The following is a 7,623-nucleotide window of genomic DNA, read 5'->3' as shown; positions in this document are numbered from 1 at the left end:
AATCCATTTCCCGAGACGAAACTCTGCCGTTTTTCCATCTTGCTATCTTCAAGCTATCAAGTGAGTTCATACCCCTTTCAAACACACTTTAAATACATTTTAAATGCTTTTATACTCTTTTAGGGGGGGGGGGGGGGGAATACAAGTAAACATACAGTTATTATCGTGTATTTTATAAAGTTTCACTTCACTTGTGTTATCAAATAAACCACTTGGAACTCATTACTATTATGAAAAACTCTTGTCATACTTTGTGTGCATTAGACTTATACGAAGTATATAATGGTCTTTCATTGTTAAATCATTTTATACATTCTAAAAACTTATGATTTTGCTTTATCAAACATTGTGAAAAAGGATAAACTTTGCATACAAAACTATCACTTTAATATCAACTTAATTGAGAATCCATGAGCCGTGTACATCTTCAAACGTTACTTTTCTTTATTAGAAAGTAATGCAGCAAGTCCTGTTTATAACCAGAATCTCCCGCGACGAGAACGTGTCAAATGTGTATAGATCTATACGGGAAGTCATGATCCCGCGCCCTGACTGTTAGATACAGTCCGTCTTTTGGGGTGACAGTTTTCATAGCACTGCGACGCTTGAAGAACGTCGTTACAGGGATATTATGTTTAGTATGGTTATAAAACTCATCGGATATACAATTATTATGATATTCAGTTTTGATGAACGAGTAGCTATTAAAATTATTCTTCATCCAACCAGTTCGATCTTCGCGTAGTTTTATTATATATAAAACTATGACACAACTTACGAGAAACGTCGGTTTCTTGCAATTTTCGGTCTTAGAGACTGCCATTTGTGTGAGGAAAATAAGGGTTTTTCCTGCATACAAACCAAACAACTAATAGGAAACTAAGGGATTTTCCCGGTACAATCATTTACAACTTATAACACGAACACCTATATGCATCTCATACTTTTATAAGAAAATAAAGGTCTTTCTTGGAAAACACAACAACTCGTATCTCAACCATTAGGGAAAATATGGGATTTTCTAGATCTAATACATTCATTTTCAACACAACAAATCACAACTCTTTACATTTTGAAATGCTACGTTTTCTGGAAAACATACACCCATTTTGGAATGGCATCCAATTTTTCTAAACTACTTATGGACTCACCAACTTAATTGTTGACACTTTTTCTTTGAAATAACTTGTATTCTCAGGGAATCGCTAAGCAAGTTTGGAAATCAACTTTTGGGATTAACGTGCTGACGTTAATTACTTCTTTTGGAATGATGTTTATGTATTTAACTTTTGAACATGTAATGAATACAATTATGTAAACATTTTGGAAACTTTAATATATATGGTGGTGTGTACTTTCCTTTCTATGAACTGTTATGATACTGAATATGACGTCCTCCGCCCCCGAACGTTTCCACCGTTCTGGTTTGGGGGTGTGACAACCTCCCACTGCATCACTACCTCGATCTTGGCCGAATCGACCAATATCCCATCCTAGTTAATGAGGTGTCCAAGGAACTGAACCTATTGTTACAAAAACTCACACTTTGAGAGCATAGAATAAATCCATTCTGACCTCGAAACCCCAAGAAGCTAACGAAGATGCTCCTCATACTGCTCTCCGGTCTTAGAAAACACCAGTATATCATTAATAAAAAACAATAACGGAATGATCGAGCATCGACGTGTACACTCGATTCATTAAATCCATGAATATTCCAGGCACATTGGTGAGCCCAAAGGGCATCGCCACAAACTCGTAATGCCCATAACAAGTTTGGAACACGGTCTCATCAATGAACTCCTTTCGCGATCTAACTTGATGATATCCATACCTCAGATCTATCCTGGAGAACCAAGATGCACCTTGTAACTGATCGAAGATGTCATCAATCCATAAAAGGGGATAATGGTTCTTCACCGTTAACTTTTTTAACTCCCTACAATCAATTCACATCCGGTGCGAACCATCCTTCTTCTTGACGAACAAAATTGGAGCTCCCCACGTAGAACTGCTCGGTCTGATGAACTACTTGCCTAACAGCTCCTGTAGCTGAGATGACAACTCCTGCATCTTAGGCGGTGCCAAGAGGTACAACGCCTTGGCAATTTGGGCCACACCTGGTACAAGGTCATTCCTGAACTCGACTTGCCTCTCGGGAGGCACAACGGGAAACTCCTCCAGAAACACATCTGTAAAATCTCTGACAACCGGAACCTCTAAAATTGAAGTCTGATCCCTAACCCATGTATCCATTGTTGGATTAGGTGTCTAATTCCATAACTATTTTGGTATGTACTTGACCCAATTACGAGCATGATCCTTTTTGGGTTGCCTTGACCATATCAATTGATAGGATAAATTAAGGAGAAAGAGGATTAATTATGAATTATTAATATATTATATGAATAATATATTAAAAGAGAAATCATATTGTTTAATTAATATTGATCAAGAATTAATTTAGAACTAATTTTATGGTCAAAAGAGATTAATTAAACTCAGGGGACTGGAATTACAATTATAAGATAATTTGTTTTTGGGCTGTAGATCCCTTAGGAATAAGGTGGACAAATTCAAGATGGAAGCCCACTTAGAAATTGTTCAAGCCTTGATTCTGGAAGGATCTAAAGATCTGCTTAGTGGCTAAGCAATCCAATTAGGGTTTTGACAGAAACCATAGCAACTCACCTAAGTCATCTTGTTGCTTGTGGTGTTTGTGACTCCATTAGAGGTGCAACACTTGGGGCACTAAGCTTTCAACAGTCAATGACTTTGTGGTTTGTACTTGTTGTTACTACATAACAAGTGAGGTAAGATCTAAATCCTAATCATGTGTGATTTTAGGATTTAATATGCTAGTTTTAGGGTTTATTGCTTTGGTATTCAGTGTTGTATATTCAGATTAGAAAACCTAGATCAAAGTAATTAGGGTTTCAAGAACACCATATGAATGATGTTATGCTCATAATCCATTAGTGGTATCCGAGCCTATGTCGTTTTTCAAGTTGAATAGATGCAAAAGTGAACTTCCAAAGGATCAAAAAGTCGATTTTTTGCTATATGCGCAGTCGAATTGGTGAGTCCTAGGTGCAGTTGCTGGATAACTGTTGTTGTAGGAGAACTCCACAAGAGGCAGGTAGGAGTCCCAACTCCCACTAAAATGGATAATGCAACCCACAACACATCCTCAAGGGTCTATTTCGTCCTCTTACTTTGGCCATTCGTCTACGGATGATAAGCAGTGCTGAAGTGCAACCTCGTGCCTAGTTCCTCATGGAACTTCTGCTAAAAGTGGGAGGTGAACCGAACATCATGGTTTGAAACAATGGAGACAGGAAACCCATGACAAGCAATGATCTCGCGAATGTACACATCGTCCAAATTCTTGGCCAAAGAACTCTTCTGAATCGCTAGAAAGTCGGTACTCTTGGTCAATCGATCCATTCTGACCCAAATAACATCAAAACCCCTGGGTATCTTCGGCAACTTGGTGATGAAGTCCTACAAAATCTTCTCTTATTTTCACATGGGAACCTCCAGAGGCTATAGCTTTCCATGTGGCCTCTGATGCTCAGCCTTGACTATCCTGCATGTCATGCATCTCTCTACATACTAGGTTATACATATATATATATATATATATATATATATATATATATATATATATATCACACAATCTCTCTCTCTCTCTCTCTCTCTCTCTCTCTCTCTCTCTTCATACATGGCCACTAATAACTTAATTTCAAATTATGGTATATCTTGGTTGACCCCATGTGAATAGAAAAACAAGAATTTTGAGCCTCCTCCAACACAATCTGTCTGACCCCACCAGATATTGGAACCCAAACCCGACCACATCGGGTCAACAATTCACGACTATTTGAGACGAATCTGACAATATCACCCCTGATTATCTGTTTTTTCCAATTTTCTTCCCGAACACCCTCAGACTAAGCCTCCCTGATCAATCCCAAAAGTGGGAAATCCACATATATCCTAATACACGATACTCCAATTGAAGACCTAGTCGACTTGCGGCTCAAAACATCCAGCACTACATTCGCTTACCCGGATGGTAAAGGATCTCGCAGTCATAATCATTGACTAAGTCTAGCCACCTGCGTTGCCTCATGTTCAGGTGCGGCTGATCCATAATATGTCTTAGACTCTTGTGATCTGTGTAAATAGTACAACGGACCCATACAGAAAATGCCTCCAGATTTTGAGGGCAAAAATCACAACCCCTAACTCCAGATCATGCATGGGATATCGTGTCTCATGCGACTTTAGCTGTCACGAAGCATAAGCTATTACCCATCCTCTCTGCATGAGGAGCACCCCCAAACTAGTAATGGATGCATCATAGAATACTACGAAATCCTCAATTCCCTCCGGGAGGGTTGTTACCGGGGCCGCTCATAATCTCTACCGAAGGTTCTCAAATGTTGATTGTTGCTTATGGCCCCAAAATAAATCCACCCGCTTCCTCGTTAGACGAGTGAGGCTTATGTAATCTTGGAGAAATCTCGAATGAATCTCCGATAGTACCCTGCCAAAACCAAGAAACTCCTGATATCTAAGGGTTATTTTAGAACCTCCCACTGCATCATTGCCTCGATCTTGGCCGGAACGACTAATATCCCATCCTATTTAATGAGGTGTCCAAGGAACTGAACCTATTGTTACTAAAACTCGCACTTCGAGAACTTAGAATAAATCCGTTCTCAACTCAAAACCCCCAAGAAGCTAACGAAGATGCTCCTCATACTGGTCTCCGGTCTTATAAAATACCAGGATATCATTAATAAACACAATAACGGAACGATCGAGCATCGACTTGCACACTCGATTCATCAAATCTATGAATATTGATGGCACATTGGTGAGCCCAAAGGCCATCGCCACAAACTCATAATGCCCATAACGATTCTGGAACGCGGTCTTATCCATTAACTCTTTTCGCGCTCTGACATGATGATACCCAGACCTCAGATCTATCCTGGAGAACCAAGATGCATCTTGTAACTGATCGGAAATGTCATCAATCCATAGAAGGGGATAATGGTTCTTCATTGTTAACTAGTTTAACTCCCTATAATCAATTCACATACGAAGCGAACCATCCTTCTTCTTGACGAACAAAATCGGAGCTCCCCACGGAGAACTGCTCGGTCGGATGAACTACTTGCCTAGTAGCTCCTATAGCTAAGATGACAACTCCTGCATCTCAGGCGGTGCCAAGTGGTATGGTGCCTTGGCGATCGGGGCCACACCTGGTACAAGGTCAATCCTGAACTCGACCTGCCTCTCGGGAGGCACACCAGGAAACTCCTCCGGAAACACATCTGTAAAATCCTGACAACCTGAACCTCTAAAATTGAAGTCTGATCCCTGACCCATGTATCCACTGCTGGATTAGGTGTCTAAGTCCATAACTATTTTGGTATGTACTTGACCTAATTATGAGAATCATCCTTTTTAGGTTGCCTTCACCATAGCAACTGATAGGATGAATTAAGGTGAAAGAGGATTAAGTATGATTTATTAATATATTATATGAATAATATATTAAAAGAGAAATCATATTGTTTAATTAATATTGATTAAGAATTAATTTAGAACTAATTTTATGGTCAAAAGAGATTAATTAAACTTAGGGGACTGGAATTGCAATTATAAGATAATTGGTTTTTGGGTTGTAGATCCCTTAGGAATAAGTTGGACGAATTCAAGGTGGAAGCCCACTTAGAAATTGTCCAGGCCTTGATTCTGGAAGGATCTGAAGAGCTACTTGGTGGCTAAGCAATCCAATTAGGGTTTTGACTAAAACCCTAGTAGGTCGCCTATAAAAGGAACCCTAAGGCACCCAAAATTCGGCCCTATGCTTTCCAAGAGTGACTTGGACGAATTTTGTGCCTCCTCCTCCCCTAAGTCATCTTGTTGCTTGTGGTGTTTGTGACTCCATTAGAGGTGCAACACTTGGGGAACTAAGCTTTTAACATTCAATGATTTTGTGTTTTGTACTTGTTGTTACTACATAACAAGTGAGGTAAGATCTAAACCCTAATCATGTGTGATTTTAGGATTTAATATGCTAGTTTTAGGGTTTATTGCTTTGGTATTCAGTGTTGTATGTTCAAATTCGAAAACCTAGATCAAAGCAATTAGGGTTGCATGAACACCATATGAATGATGTTATGCTCATAATCCATCAGTGGTATCCGAGCGTAGGTCGTTTTTCTAGTTGAATTGATGCAAAATTGAACCCTGATATTTTGAAAGATTTTAAAATTTGTCCTCAAGTTTTGGAATTTAAAATTTAATTAAAAGGTATTAATTTTAAAATATTAAATTCTAAAACCCTAGTATTTTGAAAAAGTTCATATTACACCCTTGTGGTTTTATTAAATTAATTAAGTGTATAATTAAAAGAGTGTTAATAAATCCATAATGATATGGTTTGTGTTTAGTTAATTTATAAGTGTAATTTTATTAAATTAAACCACATAGTATTTTAAAAGTGTAAAATACATCCTTATACTATATAAAATTAAAAGTCTACTATTATATATGTATGAATAAAAAGTTACTCTTACCGTAAGTAGGTTTCATTCACGAAGCTGGTCTATAAGGGTGTTTAAGGAAGCGGCCTGTAAAATGACTACCATTGGGTATCCATTCTTACCCACCACACTCTTGACTAATAGAGGGTCGTTAGCCGAACGGGTAGGATAGGACACAACCTTCCATTATAAGTATAATGAAATACGAAGTAACTAATCACTTTTACAAATTCCAAAATCTTAGTTACTTTAGGAAAAATGTGGAATTGGTGCTAATCCATGAAATTGCACATTGCACCTTATTGGTCGTTAGTGGAGGGTGTATGGTTAACCGACACACTAATATGGGACCAATGAAGGATGGCAATGGGTGGCTCGTAAACTATCATAGATCAATGGAGCGTGTGTGGTTAACCGACATATTTATTAGGTGATGGACATCTTCGAGAGTACCAACTTAATTTGCATGGTTATCCACACCTTGTTTGTGATCCTGGGCATCCCAGTCGCAAACATGAAGGGCATAATCGAGATTTAACATGCCATTGAAAAGTTCAATGAATCTCAAAAGATCTAGGAATTTCAATTCATTTAAAACCTAATTTTGAATTTTCGTTTTTCATGGTGAAAATTGGTAAATCGTCATTTACCTACCTTCAAATATTTTGCAGCTGGATTACAGCATCCCTCTTCCGAGTTGTAGCATATTGTGTTGGATCCTAGCGTTAATATCTCATTTGGGTGTTTTATTAAGGATTCAATCAACTAACTTGAATTTTCTCCTGTTTTGTAGATGTCAAATGACTATGGTCTTCCTGAATCCTTTGGAAAACGTTTTCCACATGAAGGTGATGTTCCACGATTGGATCATGGAAATGAAAATCATTATTCACTTCCTCCACCTCCTCCTATTGTTCTCCCTGACCTACATGTTTGAAGACTTGAAATGTTCAAGGCCACTCAAGCCCTATTGGCAAAAAGGCATGAAGATGGAAAGTCTGTGTGTACACACGGCTTAGAGATGAAGTCACACATTGAATGGTTGAGGATGTTGGGT

Source organism: Lactuca saligna, chromosome 9, assembly GCF_052625555.1.
Source record: "Lactuca saligna cultivar CGN05327 chromosome 9, ASM5262555v1, whole genome shotgun sequence".
NCBI lineage: Eukaryota > Viridiplantae > Streptophyta > Magnoliopsida > Asterales > Asteraceae > Lactuca > Lactuca saligna.
The sequence above is the reverse complement of the archived record's forward strand: the minus strand, read 5'-3'. Positions refer to the sequence as shown.